General features: G+C 37.9%; 1 long non-coding RNA gene across 1 annotated transcript; it reads right to left on the bottom strand.

Moving 5' to 3' along the window:
* Nucleotides 1-2,131: 2,131 nt before the first annotated feature.
* LOC124381708 lies at nucleotides 2,132-19,829 on the bottom strand. Its single transcript, XR_006924916.1, has 3 exons — nucleotides 19,642-19,829; nucleotides 9,276-9,381; nucleotides 2,132-2,346 (listed from the first exon to the last, which is right to left on the bottom strand). It is a non-coding gene; the product is annotated as an uncharacterized LOC124381708 (long non-coding RNA).
* Nucleotides 19,830-20,456: the final 627 nt, after the last annotated feature.

Genomic DNA, 20,456 nt, shown 5'->3' with positions numbered 1-20,456 from the left:
TCAACACTATTATGTGCATGCCTTGCTGTCATGACCTTCTGACCAGTTGGATGGAGAGTGTGTAAGGTGACCAATCAGTTTAAATCTGGCTGTCTTTATTCTGAATATTTATCTCCTCCATCTCAGCATACTGATGAGCACCCATGGCCGCAGAAGGACTACATCAGCACAAACCTGTGCCAATCTGCATTCATTATCTCTCTCTCACACACTTCCTTACATTTCTCCCTCTGATTGCCCTTCACCCATGGTCAGCCAAAGGCACCATCATTCAGTGGGGCAGTACCCTCTAACTCTTCTCTTTCCATAGATCTCTGTCTGTCTTGGATTTATCGCTCCCCCTGCTCCACTGTGATAGACAGATCTGATCTCAAGGCTTAATTAGCTCGGCTCCTTCTGAACGCAAGATAACTTGGCCAGTGCATGCCAGCTGGGCATCTGAGAGACGCTCATGGTGGCACTGTGTCTCTTTGGCCCAGAGGCTGAACACAAAACAAGAAAGTGGACATGATTAGGTAGAACACACACACACACGCACACACACACACACACACACACACACACACACACACACACAAAATGTTTGTGGATCTACACAAAAGTGTGTGTTGGTGGTTGTCTGGTGAAGAAAATAGAAATGTTTATTTCTTCTGTGACAGCTGAAAGGAAGTAAGAGAGAGACAGAAGGAAAAACAATTAAGAAATACTATTTACAGTGTACATTTTTATTTTAATCATTGAATTAAGTACTTTGTTTATCTCAGTTTACACAGTATCACCTTCAAAATAGTCCCCTTGCAGAGCAATACAGCGCCCCCCGTGTTCCTGCCACTTCTGGAACATGTCCTGGAAATCTTCTTTACAAAGTGTGTCAAGCACCTTTTGCAATTCGCAATGGATTTTTGCAATGGTTTAAAATTTGCAAACTTTGAGCTGGATCTTCATCATAGGGTAAAGGTTCAGAGGTCCAAATCTGGGGAGTAGAGTGTGTGTGGAAGTGAGATCATGTGGATTGTTTTTAGATGATCATTAAGCACAAGTTGCCAAATGGTGTTGCTTTTTGTTCTAACTTGCTCTCCGTGATTAAATCGTAGACATGGTGACACAAGTGGTCAGAATAGTACAAGTTAGCCCCATATGTCTCTAAACTTTCTGATACTACATCATATGTAATATGCTATTATAGAAACCTATTCAATGCAATGATGAAGTCCAAAGCGTTTTGTTCCTATTAAGTCACTACTTTAACTCTAATACAAATTGCTGACACTGGAGACTCCTCAAGAAGTGTTTAATAAATGCATAATTACATACTTTTCCCCTCCACTTCGGTGAACCATTGATGAGACGCTAACATATTAGACCAGCACATTAAATGTACAGTTATGTGCACTGAAGCAGCATTGTATAGAAGATTGGGCTAAAATTTCTGTTTCTGAAATTGTGAGACTGATCATACAGAACACCGTTACTTCGTTATTTTTGCTAAAGGTGGTACAACGAAGCTACAAAATCATAAGTACTTAGATTTTTACACACGTCTTTTTCATGTTGGTTTTACTTTTTTTTATATATATATAAATAATGATGTGTAACATGTCAAGTGGTGTTGTTCATCTGAAGTTGTATTTACCTCATTTAAAGACCTGATAAAGACCAGGTGATTTTTATTATGGCCTGGTACGTAAAACGTATTAAAATTATTAACAGCACTGTGGCATGAGTACTCATATTAAGTGATGTGTACAAGATCAGGCAAGATTCTACCACATGTTTTAAGATGCATACATTTCAATTACACACACACACACACACACACACACACACACACACACACACACACACACACCATACAGGAGAATGCAGAAAGATTTGGGAAAATAAACTAAATGGTTATCTGAAAAGGAAAAAGAAGGCATGATGGTTTTATGCTGCATCTTAAACACTTAATGGCACATAATTTTACATAAAAAGAGATCCTGCAGACAGAACATTTATACATATATATATATATATATATATATATATATATATATATATATATATATATATATATATATATATATGAAATTCAGATTGAAGAACATACAGAATTCATTACAAAAGCCAGTTTATGGATAGACTTTATTAATAGAAAAAATTTAATTACAACATGTGGCCATACATTTGAGTGACTAAAGCATAAACAGATTATATCTGAAAGACTTTTCCCTAGCAGCTTTATGGTGAATCAGACAGTTTTCCTCCACTATCTCCACCTGGCTCAGGGAATTAACTGAATTGAGGGAATACCAGTGCTGGGAAGGTGCAGGAGCTGATAAGGGACTCTGTAAAGGTAATCCATTCCTTTAAAGGAAGCCAACAGAAAGCAAAAAGTTATTTTGGACACTTCTTCTCCAGAGTTAAAAAAAATAATAATATAAAGTGTTGTGCTCATCCATGGTGCTGGGAGCTGGCCAACATAGACTAGTAGCCAAACAGACACATCTGTCTGGAATTTCTCTCTTACTTTCTTTTACACTTTTACAGATACACACACACACACACACACACACACACACACACACACACACACACACACACACACATAAATAGTTTGAGAAATGACTACCCATCCTATTAAATATTAATGCCCATCATGCAGCTCCAACATTTTTAAAAGACCCCTTAGGTGATAGAGACAGAGGGCAGGGACCCCGATACAAAATGTGTCAAACATAGCCATTGATATTAATAGAAACCAATCATATCACACTAGTTATATTATTTTAAGACAATTATAACTATGTTGTTGTACATGCATCATAGTCTGAATTTTTCATATATTTTTAAATCTTTTAAAAAGATTTATGCATTATACCAACCATATTTTTCAATTGAAATCGCAATTTATTAAGTTGTTCACAGTTGTCTGTTGTCTGTATAGATTTGCAGTTTCATACATTTTCCGTTTACCATCGGGTGAACTCTTATACATTCAAATGAACTTTAATAAATCATAAAATAAAATTTTTCTGTCAGGTGGACAATTATATAGTTACATAACCATCAGCTTTAAGTCTAATTGAACTTTAATGTAGTATTAATAATACTATTTCTTTTTTTCTTTGATATTTTTTGTGATTCAACATTAATTAGTGGACCCCTGCAGTACTGCAGTGGACATTCTATAGGTTGCAGACTCCTGGTTGAATACTCCTGCATAAACGACCTCTATCAAAACACCAACATTTACCATTCAAACACTACCATTGACCACAAATCACAATCGCCCACCATTAGACATCAATAAACACCATGAAACACATGCCAACCTTCCCCATCAGACATCAACATCTCTTCATAAAGACATTTTCTACCCTAACAATATAACTAAATTATCAGGAAACAGCATTCACAATGAGGCGTCAAATGTTACTACACTCACATGATCTTTATCAATTCAGATGCCAACGTTTTATCAGATTCTTCTTCAGACACCACAATTCTCATTCAGACACCAACCTTAAAAACATACTGCTCTCAATGACCAATAAATACCATTATACATAATAAAACACAAATAAGCACCATCAAACACCTGGGTTCATCAAGACACAAAGCATTAAGAGGAAAAAGCTCTCTTCAGTGACCAAGAAATGACACTAATTAAAAAAGAAAGTATCAAGTCAAGTCAAGAAGTCAAGAGTCAAGAAGCTTTTATTGTCATTTCAACCATATATAGCTGATGCAGTACACTGAAATGAAACAACGTTCCTCCAGAACCCAGGTGCTACATAAAACAACATAAAACAACAATCACAGAAACAGAAAAACACAGGGCCAAGAACTAGTGGAAAGATCCTCGCCACATAAAGTGCAACATGTGTGCAACTGGGGCAAACAGTGCAAAAGACAACACAAGACAGTGCAAGACAACACAGGACAGTGCAGGACAATACACAAAACACAAAACACAAAATAGCTCCGCCAGTAAACCTATCATAACAAAATAAGGTGCACAGTAGCAGAAAAATGTAAACAGAATTGGGCAATTCAACAATAGCAGCAATAAAAAAAAAGTGAACAGTGGCAGAAAGATGTGGACAGAATATTGTGCAAAAGAACAAATCCCGAAATATGTGCAAAAAACGGCATGTAAACATTTTGTGGTAATGGTTAGTGTGAGTGGACCTGAATAATCGGTATGTGAAGTGTATGATGTGTGTTGAGTCCGGTTTGTACAGATCAGTCACACAAAGTGAGTATGAGTGTGTAGTGAGTCCGGTTTGTGCAGATCAGTCACACAGTTGTGTGTAAGTGTATATGTGTGTGTGTGTGTGTGTGTGTGTGTGTGTATATGTGTGTATGTGTGTGTGAGAGAGAGTTCGGTTCAGATGTTTGTTGAGGAGCCTGATGGCTTGAGGAAAGAAACTGTTACACAGTCTGGATGTGGCGGCCCCGCTTCCCTGATGGCAGGAGAGTGAAAAGTGTGTGTGACGGGTGTGTGTGGTTGTCCACAATGCTGTTTGCTTTGCGGATGTGGTGTAAATGTCCACAACTCACTATCCTCTGTAGGGTCTTGCGATCCAAGATGGTGCAGTTCCCAAACCAGGCAGTGATGCAGCTGCTCAGGATGCTCTCAATGGTCCCTCTGTAGAACATGGTCAGGATGGGGGGGGGAGATGAGTTTTCCTAAGCCTTCTCAGGAAGTAGAGACGCTGCTGGGCTTTTTTGGTGATGGAGCTGGTGTTGAGTGTCCAGGTAAAGTTATCCGCCTTATCCGTGCTCTTGACAATCTCCACTAAGGATCCATCTATGATCAGTGGAGAATGGTCACTCTGTGTTCTCCTGAAGTCAACAACCATCTCTTTAGTTTTGTCCACTTTCAGAGACAGGTTGTTGGCTCCACACCAGACTGTTAACCGTTGCACCTCCTCTCTGTATGCTGACTCGTCGTTCTTGCTGATGAGACCCACCACGGTCGTGTCATCGGCGAACTTGATCATATGATTCGAGCTGTGCATTGCTACACAGTCATGAGTCAGCAGAGTGAACAGCAGTGGACTGAGCACACAGCCCTGAGGGGCTCCAGTGCTTAGTGTGGTGGTGCTGGAGATGCTGTTTCCGATCCGGACTGACTGAGGTCTTCCAGTCAGGAAGTCCAGAATCCAGTTACAGAGGGAGGTGTTCAGGCCCAGTAGGCTCAACTTCTCAATCAGGTGCTGAGGGACAATCGTGTTGAATGCTGAGCTGAAGTCTATGAACAGCATCCTTACATGTTGTCCAGGTGGGTGAGGGCCAGATGAAGGGTTGTGGAGATAGCATCATGTGTTAGGGTTGTGTGCAGCAACATTTACCATCAAGACACCACACTTCAGTACTAACATTCTGACCTTTAACTACAAGACTGCAAGAGGATGCCAACAATTACCATCAAGCCATCAATATTCTTTATTAGATACTGAAAATCACCAGTAGACAACAACCTTCACTACCAAAATTCTGATAGGACCAACAAACACTAGCATCAAGAAAGCAACATTTCCTGCCAATCAACACCAACTCACTATGACTATTGGAGTAATGCTAGTAAAATGGGTCATCAATACAATTCATGTCTGCCTTTGGTGGTGCTAATAAATGTTAATAGAGTACCTAAGGTTCAGTTTAAAATCCCGCAGCATATCTTCACTTCATAGTGATGAACAATATGAACAGCTTTGATTAAAATGGAGTCCCTAAAGCCCTTCCCTTGTTTAGCGACCCTTCTGCTCAGAGTCAGCATGGAAATGCGAGATGTGGAGGCCACTAACCATCACATTCTGACATCGTATTTATATTATAATACTGTCTAGGTCTGTTAAAACTGCCAGAATATTCCTGTCACAAATAAAGGTTAAGGATGACATACCCTGGAGAAAGCTGTAGATTATTGTGGAAGTCTATAATGAGATTCAAATTGCACAGGTTCGTTAACATAACGAGAGTCCTCTGACAGCGAGAGCTCCAATGAGACAATAAGAGAGAGAGATAAATAACTTCACAATGTGTCAGTATTACGAACTGTAATGATGCAACTGTCACAATGTTATTCTGTCACATTCACACAAATACAATAGACATATAGACAGAGAGAGGAAAAAAAGAAAGAGAGTGAAAGGGAGAGGAAAAGAAAAGGGACTGACAGGTGGATGAGTTACTGATGGTTAGAGAAACAGTTAAAAGAGGAAAGGGACTGAGTCAGAACTAAGACATGGATGGATGGATGGATGGATGGATGGATGGATGGATGCTGAGGAATGAGAAAGAAGAAGGGGTAGAGAGAAAAGGAGATTAATAAATAAATAAATAAATAAATAAATATTAAAATGGCATGGTGTAAAGAGTAAAAAACAAAAGAAAAACAGAGGGATGACGAAATGAGAAAGGAAGAGCGAAAGATAGGGATACAACAGAGAAAGAGGCCGCATTTGTGGAATAGATAAAGACAGCAAGAAAAAGAAAGAAAGAGAGAGAAAGAGAGAGAAAGAGAGAGGTGAGTGGAATGAAAAGGAGAGGAACGTTAATGACAGAGGAGAGAAGAGAAATGAATGGAACAAAAAGCTAGAGTGTGAGAGGGATGGAGCACAAAGACAAAGAAAGAGATAAAAGTGTGGGTGAGTGGAAAGTAAGAGAGAGAAAGATTGAGGGAAAAAAGCAAAAAAGATGGATGGATGAGAGAGAGAGAGAGAGAGAGAGAGAGAGAGAGATATTACAAGACTGCATGCAGGGTTGTCTACTGAAAAGGGAGAGTAGGAAGTCAAGATTCATTATGCACTGCACTTATCTCAAAGCCTGCGTATGTGAGCACACACACACACACACACACACACACACACTTTTTCTCACTCCCACACACTTTAACTCTCTCCGACACACACATCTAATGTATGTTTTTGGATGAAACGTCTAAATAATTCCAGCAGCAGATGCTGTAGGAGCTTATACTCTCACTGGCGGGTTTTTCTCTCTAACTCTCACACCATTCATCTTTTCTCAGTGCTTTTTCCAAACCCAGTGTTAACTAATTATTTTTCATTATCATGCACTGTGGCTTTAGGCCTTGCTAGAGTAGTGCACCTGGATAAGAGTGCAGCAGGATGGAAAGATGGCGAGAAAGCAAAAGAAAGAGAAAGACAAAGAGAAAGGGAAAATGTAACCTCCTCATTAAGATAATACTCATGTCAGTTTATTTACACATTTACTCACCAGCTCACACCTCTTTATTAGTCGATGTGTACTAATCTTGCCCTGCCCTGTAAGTAAAACGAAACCTTACTGTATATTCTATCAGTTCTACTGTATCATTCTATCATTCTATCTTTAATTAGCATAATAGTGGATTCTAAATCTTTATAATAATACATCCTTTATAGGACACTAGTAAACCACAAGCTTTCACACACTCATGACTAGAAAACTATTCAGCTTTTAAAGTGGTGGGAAGAAAACTGGAGAACCCAGAGGAAACCCATATTCCCTAAAACTTTTCACAGCCCTTTATTAAACTAATAATTGTGAATCCACCTGCATAAATATAATAATTTATTATTTTATATATATATATATATATATATATATATATATATATATATATATATATATATATATATATATATATATATATATATTAATTATTGTAAATGTTTTATTATTAATTTAAATATCTAAAATACTGCTGCAAAAAAAAGATTTTTTTTTAATATATATATATAAACAATTATGACATAAATATGAATTAAAATCATAAATTGTGAACAAAATGTTTATGACTGTTGCATGATACAGATACCTTTACTGGAGTTCAGATTTTGTGTAGAGTCTGTAAAGATAATTAAAACCACGCTACATTGAGGACAGCAAATAATCTAGCATGCACCAGGAATCAGGATAATGATTATCTCAAATGATTTTATATCTCATATTCCCCTTTAGAAAATGTCTCAACTGAATTAACACTGTATTTAAAAGTTACTAGTAGATTCCTATCCATTTGTCATGTTGTTGTCTGTACTTCCAATAGCTCTTACATAGAAGTTATTCAGATCGATCACTGATAACAGAGCATCAGATATTATTCATACCATCATTTTAGATCAAATAAAGGTATCCAGTGTTTGTCTTTGTTCAAACTGACAGAAATGTTTAACCAGATTTGCACTGTCCCTCAGAGACCCCTGCACAAACCATCACAGTTTAATAAACCACTAGAAGTTCCTGACTTTAAGATCAACAGATATGTGTAGATGTTAATGCTCATGTCCAATTCATTACCCACATTCCACCCCTTCTGTTTGCAGCAAAGGCCAGCGCTGTCCTAGAGTAAGACCTGCTCTTTAAAGGTTAACTCAAGGGTTTCAGATCACAAGATTATTATAGCTAGAGTGCTGTCGTTTTCTCGCAGGCAAGTACAAGCTTCTGCTGGCTGGCATTACCCAGGGGTCCTGTTCCAAATTACCCTCAATCCCTCGCTGCCTTGGGTGCTTAAAGCAGCCGTAAAGCACATAAAAACTATCTGTTGCATGAGTCATCAGAAAGGCTTTGGCATACACTATTGGATTGCATTTTGCAATTCAATCCATTATGGTTTATTAGCATGACAAATAATGGTACACTTTGTAACGCCAAGCTTGGGACTATTAAAAACAAATGAAAATAAGGACTTGGAATTAGTAGAGTCTGTAAAATAAAAATTAGATTTTCCATGCTGACCACATTTGCTAATATAAACCTTGAAGGCCTACAAATAGTGTAAACATGGCATTTCTCTATTAGAGTGGCAAAAAAAAGGCAGCATTCTATCTATCTATCTATCTATCTATCTATCTATCTATCTATCTATCTATCTATCTATCTATCTATCTATCTATCTATCTTTCTTTCTTTCTTTCTTTCTTTCTTGGAAACTTAAATCCAGGTTAAGGTGTCTTTATTAGGGACCAAAACTAAAAGGAAGGGTATATAGTTACAATGCCCGGAAAAAAGGGTGAGGAATGGCTAGAGCAGGAGAAGGAGTGGGGCTCTGATGCCTCAGGTCCCAACAAGCGGGATGACTCTGCCACGGTCACCATAGGCTTATACGGTGTAATAAATAAATAGTTTAAAAATCATATATTGTGATTTCTGGATTTTTTTTTTAGATTATGTCTCTCACAGTGGACATGCACCTACGATGAAAATTTCAGACCCCTCCATGATTTCTAAGTGGGAGAACTTGCAAAATAGCAGGGTGTTCAAATACTTATTTTCCTCACTGTAGGTGTCAGGGTCTTCCTGCCACAGGGCTGATGATTTTCCTTCACTAACAAGGCGGTGCGAGGGTCCAGTGGGATTTCCTCTTCTGCATCTCAAGTCTTTTGCCTGTAGTAAAAGAAATAGGGGAAAGAGCCTCTATTAGTCATAAGCCTAAGGTTCTCACCGCCACTCCAATTGAGCTCCAGCCGTGTCTTGTAAGGAAGCCACGCCTCCTTGTTTGCTGCGCTGGGTCTTACTTCCACATGCTGCTGACGGTCGAGTTCGGAATGCTTGCCACTTTTGGTACGTGAGGCAGAGGCCCATCGTCACAATATATATATATACAATATTCTATTTAGACTAATATATATATATATATATATATATATATATATATATATATATATATATATAGTCTAAATGGTTATATGCAGAATTACTACACGTAAAATGCACAAATCTGTTTAACTATAAAAATTACAAAATATGCACACATTTTTATTATATACTAGTATTTAATGTTTGTTTTAACAAGCAGCATTGTAGAGGGACATAATTTGCCACCACCAAAAAGGAAAGACTTTGGCCTTTGACCTTTAAAAGACAGGCAGGCGGGACGGACAGACAGACAGACGGACAGAGAGAGAGAGAGAGAGAGAGAGAGAGAGAGAGAGAGAGAGAGAGAGAGAGAGAGAGAGAGGGATGGATGGATTAAGTGTCATGCATGTTTAAAATGCACTACATTGTTTATGGGGTGTGCCGTTAGCAGAAAGCACTGTTAGCCCCGAGTTAAACACATGGCTGTGTGCTAAGTGGCCTCTGTAATTTAAGTGCAGCAGTAAAGAGAGCTTGTACTGCTTTCAATATTTAATGAAGAACGTGAGAATCTGCGTGTACAGCAACAGTGTTTGCTTTTAAACTGCATCATGTTCAGTAAACATGGATTCTATCTGACATGCCAGAGAAGTGAGCAATCTATAATCTGATGTTGGCCACGCATGAACACATATAGAAGAACTTGCTCACATCGAAATGATCGAATAAATGTCTTCAATTTTTTAGGGGAACAAAATAAGTATTTGCATATTTAGAGATACTTGGATCTCTATTGGTAATTTGCTGCCTTCTTTTGGCAGCATGTCGTGTCCAATGAATACCATTAAGGACCAGTAGCCTTGTAGATCACATGTTTGTATATACTGGACACTACTTTGGACCATTTCAACATCATTATGTCTCCAAAATTCCAATAAGCTGCTACAAGGTTTTGTTTGGTTTGATGAAAATATTTAATGAGGTACACAAGCGCAGTACTGAATGAAACTACTTGGTATTGGTTTTAATGGTATTTGTAGTAGAAATCTTTAGAATCTGTGTGGGGTCCTATTGTTTTTTGTTTTGTTGTTTTTTTAGCAGAGCAGTGTTGTTTTCATGTTCAGCTTTTAGAACTATAGCTAAAATATAATTTATCCAGAGTATTCTAGCTGTAGAATTAGATTGTATTACACTTTTTGTGCTTTTGAAAATCCCATTCAACCATTCCATTCCATAGTCACTTTGTGTCAGGGGTATTGTCATACTGAAACAGGTTTGGGGCACCTAGTTCAAGTAAAAGGGAAAGTTTCATGCTACCACATCTAAAGACACCTTCAACAGTTGTGGGCCTCCAACTTTCTGGCAACAGTTTGGGAAAGAACCTCATATAATGGTCATTAACCTGGCCTAACCAATAAGAATTTAGTATTCAGGCAGAGAAACCTATATTTATCATGATAGCATTCTGGAACATTTCAAGAGCTGAGTTAAGATTCATTTGTGCAGTCAGGCTGCAAAGAAGAACTGTGTGCTAAATGTAGCTCTTGGATAGGAAATTTGAAAGTCATTAGCATATCATCAGAGTGCTAAAGCTTTAGCAGAGAAGCGTAGAAGAACATTCTCCTCATCGACCTAACGAGTGTGATTTAGTGTCAGAACTGAAGCGCTTCTTACCACAAGAAACCTAATTGCACTGAGTCAGTGAGGCCTAATGGAGCCTGAATTGGTTTGATTGCACAACGTGCTTTTATGCTAACTTAGCTTATTTGCTAAAGTAAAAGAAAAACCTCCAGATTTTCTTTTCCACCTTACTTTAGACTTTAAATCCCTGTGACTCTTATGTCGCCTATTATGTATTTAAGCCGATTATTAGCTTTCAATTGAAACTGAAGGAGCCAGCCATTTAAGCAAAAATAAGGCTATTCTTAGCAAACAAGCATTGTCCTTAACCCGCGGTGTTCATTTTTCATGCATTTTTCAGACGATACAACTTATATAAGGCAAAAAAAAAAATTCAAATATAACTGGAACCTCTGACAAGCAGTTCATGGCTATGAGAAAAGGTAGCTGACACTCCTTCAGTCAAATATGCAGCACTGTCTAAAATATTTAAGACCGTCGTTCAATTATTCATGCTGCTTTCCATGCTGTGTGAGATACAGTAATCCATTCTCACACCAGAGGCCCTCTGTGCTTGAACAAATGGCTTGTTGTTTTAATGTAATTTGCCCCGGGAGTATTTGTGGGTGGCTAAGTGTAATATTTGGCAAGAGACGAGAGTGTAGAAGTGATGAAGTATTTAAATAAAGCTGATAAAAATAATAAAAAAACATTGTTATGACGCCCAGCTCTGACTCGGCTGGGTTTACAAGCCTGGCTAGGAGCACAATTTACAGGAAAGTGTCATAAATGCTCTCTGACGAGAAGCACCTCTTAATCTTAGTGCCAAGCCAAAGACGGAAATTTATGTGTAGTTTTTATATTACATTTTTATATCAGGATGACTGTCTGGCCTATTGTCATGAGATATCTTTTTTAAATAACAGTTGCTAAAACATTTCTCTGTTCCAGAATTCTTCATTGTAAAGTGTTTGAGCATTTCAGAGGGAAAGCACACTAGTCTCTGTCTACATCTCAAGCGGTGCAAGCACAAGCACCATAACAAACTTTGTCATAATATGTATTCTCCATGACAGCAATAAAGATCGTCTAATGATAGTCCTGTGATTAAAGAATATGATGATTCCTATCCATAGTGGCAAAAAATGCTACATACTGTAAGTAAAAATCCAATCACATCTACAGCTGAGAAGCTGGCAGTCGAGCGTCATACTAAAGAGCCCAGCCCTTAGGGAGCCTCAGAAACATTCTTAAAATGAGTTTGCGATAAAAAATAATGTCCTTCAGCAAGTTTCGTTTACGTTTCACTAACACTATTACTATATTTGTGGTCCTATGAGATTTGAGTTATCTATTTGTTGGGTATTGTTGGCTGTCTTTGGTCTCATTGGCATTCAGTGCCTCAGAAAATGTTTATGATCTGTGATTATTGAATATGAGAAAGAAAAAAATAGGTGAAAATCATAAACCATAAAGCTGGCTAGCAATGTAAAGATAGCTAGTTACACTCTTTACCACAGCCACAGCTAGCAAAGTGGGTCTTTCCTTGCTATTTTATGGATTTTCATCTACACTGGTAAGTATTTCCCTGTCATTTTATGAAGCAGGAAGCAGATGCAAATACAGATAATTTATTAAAAGTGCAAACAAAGAAAGAAAAATAAACAGCACTTAACAACTTGAACCAGATCAATGACAGGTTCATGACAGCCATCCAGGACAAAGAGAAAGTGAGAAAAAGTGCTAAGAAAGGTGAGACTGATATACTGAACAACTGGTCATTACAACACAGTGTGATTCAGATGTGACTGAATAGTGACTAAGTCATGTGGCATGCAGGGCTGATGGGAGATGTAGTCCTGTGCCTCTAGGCAGAATCCTCACATTTCTGTGATGTCATGGTATTAGCATAGTGCCTGGAATAGAGTCATGCATAATTTTATGCCCCACATAATTTTTAAAAGTAGGTGTTATTGATAGTGTAATAGGAAGGAGATAAAAGCAATTGCAATAGAGGTTCATGTTCAACCCTATAGCAGCAAATATACACAGAATAACTGTATTGGCAGTCAATCAATATTGTTCAGTATTTATACTGCAATACTGCAGTACTGTTAATGCTTAATTCCAGTTGTTTGGAGTGTTGATACATTTTCTACAGTTGTTGGTTTGACATGACTTCCATCTGCGAATATATATATATAAATTCTTTTTTTACAAGTAAAACACAATGACTTGTATAGCAGACACTTTATGTTACCAGATTTCAAATATAGTTATGGTTTTTCAGGAGATGTGTATTTAGCATGTGTAAAAAGAGTCTCCAGTGTCAATGCCTTGGAACAGTTAAGGCATTTTAGCGTTCTTGTGTTAATTTCAAGAAATGAAATAATTAAAACTAATTTGTATCACCATCTGTTGCTATTCCACTAACAAATTTCTTCAGTATAAGAGGAAGAAAATACTTTAATTTATTTTTAGGATTCATGGTCAGGCTGTCTTACCATATCACACTGATTAATATTTAACAAAACTATAACAAGTGTTTTATTCTTTATATATTATAGAACTAATTATCAGAGCATGCCTGGATACCCTATTACAGGTTTTCAGATTTTATATGTGAACATCATACATTTTTCATTACTAGCATATGATCAAACAGATACAGGTTTAATAAGGGAAGCAATGTAAATTATTAAAAAGCCGGTAGTCAAGACTGTGATGTGATACAGTACTCATGCTGTATGCTGAAAAAAGTAAAATTCCCAAAGCTGTAATTTTCATTAAATCAGGCATAAATGTGCGGTCATGACGTGTTTGAAACACAGCCAATTCATTTGTATTTATCACTTTACCAACGTCCGCTTCTAAATCTGTTGTGCTACTCTAGATGACTTTAGGGGTCTTCAGGTTGCATAATAGTGTTACATGTGAGTGTATTATCCTGGTAGGTCAGTAGTGCTCCAATTGCTTCTGGCCATAAAGTCACAACCCCTCTGATTCCAGCTTCAGATAATGACAGCTCCTCCATCTCCACACACAATGCAGCTTTTAAGAGTTTCTCTATTGCTATTCAGTCAGGACAAAAAGGACAATAGAAGGTGAAACAGAAGGACAAAGGGAAGAATGGAAAGAGTCACTTACAGGGAGTGGAAGATATATAATCAGTGGTTTTGGAAAGGATGTTACAAACACACACTCTCCTTCCTGTCCTATCGGTTCAGGCCAAGAGTCTGGGGGAAAACACATCCATGGAAAACCCAAAGAAATTCATGGTTCTTCATGTATCATGCCTCTCACTGGCAGAGGAAGTAAAAATCATTTAACCTATTTCTCACCCATAATTATTAAAATAATCATTTAAACCCTCATATTCTTTTGGGGTCAAATTTGACCAGTTTTGACAGCAAAAATCTATTACAGCTTGCTTGGAATCTGTGGTCAGAGCGTAGAGTCAGCCATGATATGGCACCCCTGTAGCACAGAGTGTTAAGGGCCTTGCTCAAGGGCCCAAGAGTGGCAGCTTGGCAATACAGGGGCTGACTCCCCCAACCTTCCGATCAGTAGCTCAGCACCTTAACCACTGAGCTACCACAATTTTTTTATGATTACATAAAAACACTGTTTCCTTTTTCCTGTTGAAACAAGGCTTCATGATATCCTCAAAGATGGCTATTTAAAAAAAAAAGAAAATTTCACCATTTTAGTAAATTCTGAAGGTCTTAAAAAAGTGACATATTTTTGCTAAGGGTCAGATTTGACCCACCAAGAATATTGATTGTTATATGCATCCATTCATCACATAGAAGTTTTGGGTTGCTGTGAATCAAATTTGGCTAAATTACCCACACCACAGACACAGTTTACCCCCTCCCCCACCCACCCTGTCTTCTATGGGAACACATAATCCCATAGTAACACAACTTTTCTCGTGGAACATTGATACTCTGAAATAATTTTTCAGTGTCTATGAGGTTATTGACCATGTCTTTTGTCATGAAAGTAATATTGATCACAGAGAGCAAAGTGACAGTACAGAGGGTGTGTCTGTTGTTGAGGATGGTGTGGAGAATGGTCCTAAACACAGTGAATGGCACAGATGCTCAAAGAGAAATCTTCAAATAAAAAAGGTGAGATTTCATTGTCGTCTATCCCTTATTCAATTCAGTTCAATACATTTTTATTTGTATAGCGCTTTTAACAATGAACATTGTCTCAAACCAGCTTTACACAGATAATGTGGTGATAAAAAAAAGTATATGTTCTTTATAAGTGTAAGTTTGTCCCTGATGAGCGAGCCAGTGGCGACTGTGGCGAGCAAAAACTCCCCAAAATGGCATAAGAAAGAAACCTTGAGAGAAACCAGCCTCAAGAGAGAAACCATCATCATCTGGGTTGCACTGAATGTCCATTTATTGCAGATATACGATGTTGCGGGGTACAGTGATGAGGATCAGAAGCAAACTACAGTCCTGAGTCAATGTAGCAGTCTGTTGACATTAACTACAGTCCAAATCCATCCTCAAAGCTTCCGTTCTTACTCCGAAATTTCATGGAACCACCCAAGGCGTTGATGAGAAACCGTCCCCAATTGCACAGAGTGGCCTCCAAATGAAGAGAACACTATCCAGAGGCAGGCCTGGACGAAGTGGGAAGATCCACGGAGGGAAGAGGGGCAGGAACAGTGGTCAATGAAACTTCAGTTTTGCAATTTTAAGCAAAATTAAGTTTGATTATGTGAAAAGGTTTTACCTCTTTCCTAACATGGAACTGTGCAGGTCAATTTTGACCCATAACACAACATATGTCACTATGGTTAATAATATTAAGAAAAAAAAAAATCAATTTATTTTGGAGGTATCCTCTAATATACTAAATCTAATACAATCAGATAATATGAATACACATTGTCTTCACTATAAGAAGAAGTCAAGAAGCTTTTATTGTCATTTCAGCCATATATAGCTGATGCAGTACACAGCGAAAATAGACAACGTTCCTCCAAAACCCTGGTGCTACATTTACCAACATAAAGCTACATAACAGAAAACACAAAGCTAAGGACTAGTAAGTGTCCTCGCCACATAAAGTGCATCGTGTGCAACTTGGTGCAAACAGTGACAGACAGTGCAAAGAAACACAAGACAGTGTAGGACAAATACGCAAAACACAAAATATCGCCGCCGGGAAACCTACTGTATATTATACAGTGCAGTGTGCGGAGAGAACTGAGTACAGCCTTGTAAATAAACAAAATGTAAACAAAAGGGTTTGTGCAAAACAGCAATAGCATATAACATAAAATAAGTGAAGTAAAAAAAAAAAAAATGTTAACTTGTGTTTACATGGTTATCAATGCATACCAAGTTAACTATGAGGTGAAAAACAATATTGGATGATAATCATTGTTCTTTGAGCATTTTTGGAGTTGAGTTAACTCATGGGTCAAATTTGACCCTGTAACACAAAATATGTGGGCACTTTCTAACACATTACAAGGGCTAATCATATGTCCCGGGCAAACAATATAGTGTTTTATACTAATTATTAAACATATTGCTTTATGTCAGGAGTATTCAGAAATTTCCCCACTGTGGGACGAATAAAGGTATAATCTTATCTTATTGTATAATGAATTTTCTTTCCATATTAACAACATAAACAGTTACTTGTGTGCAGGACATGGCACCTAATAATAAACAGATTCAAATGTCTTGTTTTTATAATCATTTAAATTGTAAAACTTGATAATATAAGGGGTTTTATTAAACATGTATGGAAGCCTCCAGTGTCAGTGCACTGCAACAATCAGGTGTACAACTTGTTGTATATAATGCATAAAACACTTCAATGTATGCTGTTAATCTGAAAATAATCAACATCAGGGTAGTAACAGGACTTTCACTGTGCTTTAGGCAGTAGGACATCACCTGGTTGTTATTTATTTTGCTATAACAGTATTTCTTAAATGTGGTATTCATTAATAGGAAGTTGTTTTTATGCCAAGATACTTAGAACTGAGTGGAGCAAAAAGCTGAACATTTCTAAGGGTTAAAGTTATTATTCCTTAAAGCTGTGTTAATCTTCCAGACTTATTCCTGATTCCTATACTTCAGCATGATTTTATTGAAAATTATATAATTGTATGACAAGGGCTCTCCCCTGCTTAATGGATTTTTAATATGGGCCATATGGTTAGTATCTCAATGCCAGAATGTCATTTGGGGAGAACAAAACACAAATTGTCCAGCTAGCTGTTATTTTAATAAAGTACAACTTAATGATATATTTTGTCAAAACACACACACAAAAACCACATTAAAGTTCATCTTAAAAAATTACAAATAAAAATAAATAATAATAATGCCTTCTCCTATTGTTCTTTTTGCAAGGATGAAATGCCAACATATGAATTACAGCAATTGAATAATAAAAAAAGTTTTTAAGCTTGCTATGTATAAATAAGACAAGCTAGCCACTAAATTCAAGGACAAGAGCGGATGCTTAATCTTAATTTCCTTTTTTAAACATGTAGTTCACTTTAGAAACATTACCAGTGACTTAAATGTCCTTTTCAAATGTTCTTGACTCATATTACTTTGATTTTTAGATGATTTAATGTTAATTTAATGTTATGCTGGTATGTTGGCTAAGTAGTACAATCATAAGCAGTTCTTGTGTTTGTATTTGTTTTACTTTCTGTATGCTGTAAGGAAATATTTGTGGATCTGTTTTAGTGGATTAGAAATCATTGCAATAATGTTGTACTGTATGCTGGTGTACTAATAAAAAATAAGTGTAGTATAACTGATTACTATTGCTAATTACAGCCTGATATGCTACTTATAGGATTAGAACTACAGATAATTTTTAATAACTACTAATAAAGTGATATCATGGACAGTGTTTTAAGGATTGAAAGCTTGGCTAATAATCCAAAATCTGTTTAGAAAATGTATATTATTTACTATACTATCACGTGAGCATACTATTGTGAACAATTAAACTTTTGAGCATTTAACCAGAACATATTTCTCGGTGTTTTTCCCATATCTCTCAGCAGTGTGTGTCAGCTGGATGTAAAAGGGTTAACCCAGTCGCCTTCACGCTCATGCAGAAAAACATTATCTCAGCCAAAACTCCTCTATCCATCCCCTCACACCCCCTCTGCTGTGTGTTTTATTCTCCTTTCTGCTTGGGAATAATTTCACTGTGCAGGCCATATTTGGACTAAATTCCCTCAAGCCCTCTGAACCAAAAGTTCAGGAAGAAAACTATAATAACTATGAGAATTGTGTGTAATCCACCAACTAAATAGCTTTGCCCACTGCCAAACCGATATTTCTGTGCAAATAGGAAGGCAGACTGCCAAACAGCTTTGCGTTCTGAATGAAAACACCACATCTTCCCAAAACCCAGGGATAGTCCTGGACAACAAGTTACTGCGTGCCTTAAAGCACAAACCAGGGAGATTCCACTGTAGTGCACAAGGGATCGCTGGTGGGACTGATCTCAGCCAATCAGTGTCTGCTGCCTGTTGATAGACCATTTGAGCAAATATATTCAAGTGTAGACCACGCACATGCACCAGTGTTATGAGTCCTGACAGTGACCTGGTAAAAAGGGCGATCCGCAACCGCTGAAAGAACACGGGAAGAAATCTGATCTTCGTGGGACACAGGGTAGCCCATGGGCCTTTGGCCTGCTGTCAGAAGCAATCACATCTCTTGGCCATTATCCGCAGACGTGTGTGCCAAAGGCAACAGCAGATCTGCACGGCTTTTCCAAATGTGCCACGCTCCGTGAGCAGTGCCATACCCTTGAGGCTCGTCCTGACAATGTTTGGACAAGTGATTTATGGTGTTGTAGCATGCGACGAGTCTTTCGGTGTGTTTTAATTGAATACCAATTAAACTCAAGAGATAAATCAACTTTGATCCACTGATTATGTATTTTTATAGGAGTGCATCTTTCTTCTGATGCCTTCAAGGAAGCCAAAATACATAGTTGTTTTGACTAAACATGTAATTCCCTCTGTTACGTTCCCACCTTGGCTAGGCCTAGGGGAGTGTGGGAACAATAACCATTTAGTTGTTGCGGGTTGTTTGGACAAAAAGCAGAACCAGAGTTTAGAGTAGTTATTGTTTTAATGGTCAAGTGCAGTAAGGTAACAAACAGTTTCCCAGGGTGTTTCACAGAGTCGAGAAGACTAGACTCACACCAGCAGAAGAACATGGACAGTGCCAAAGAAATGAACATAAGAAAAAGGTCTACTCTAGGCTGTATTTTGGAAGCTTAATCTAACTAACAAACAGCCACAGACTAGCTGACTACTCTAGGCTATGCTAGCTACCAGAAAATACAGTGGGTGGCACCTGCCCTCTAACCAGGGTGTCTAAACAATGGCAAAACCTACGTGGTGGAATGTAGGTGTGCGCACATTCTTACCTGTTCTTAAACCAGGTGAGCTAGTATAACAGAGACAACTAGCAACAACTAGCAACAAGCTCTCTCTTTCTCTCTCTTCTTCTTTTATTTCCCTCTCCTGGGGACTTCGGGAGCTGCTTTTGAAAGGAAGACTCAGCCTCCTCTGTTCGGGCTCTTGCTCATCATTGGTTCCTTTTTTTCCAGGCCTCCATTTCAATTACCAGGTGGCTTCACCTATAGATAGTAAAGAGCTGAAGACAGAGCCAACAAAAGGGGGGAGGGGGGAGCAGTAGAAAAAAAAACAGCAGACACTTAACACCATCTGTGGAAAAAAAAGTTTGTTTTTCAATTGAGAAAGAATCATATACCTTAAAATTAGGCCATTCCTGATTTGGCACAGAGGTCACACCTCTTTCACTGAGACTGACATGCATAGAGGCCATGCCTTCTTAGCTAGAACTGATACACTTTTCCCAATACACACCATTTAGATGTTTTGCACCTGTATTGTAAAGTATTCAGACATACTCCTATAAATCTGTGTATGTTTACACTAGTAATATTTCACTGTGTAAAGAGGTTACTGTGAGTGTCATGTCACTTGCTCCTGGCAAAGCAGAAACTGCTCAGCCCTGACTGCTGGGACGTTGACGGATCATTTGTTGGCGACTGAGTTGCACATAATTTACATTTGGGAAGATGCAAAAGCTTGAGCCTAGACTACTGCAATAAAAAAATGAAACTGGAAACTCTGTAAAACCTTGAGCTTGGCTGAAGCACTGCTCGTTTAATCGACAACGCGACCGACAGAGCTATTTGATGTTTTAATCGCGTGA

Source organism: Silurus meridionalis, chromosome 28 (genome assembly GCF_014805685.1).
Source record: "Silurus meridionalis isolate SWU-2019-XX chromosome 28, ASM1480568v1, whole genome shotgun sequence".
Lineage (NCBI taxonomy): Eukaryota > Metazoa > Chordata > Actinopteri > Siluriformes > Siluridae > Silurus > Silurus meridionalis.
This window is presented reverse-complemented; position numbering and strand designations above follow the sequence as displayed.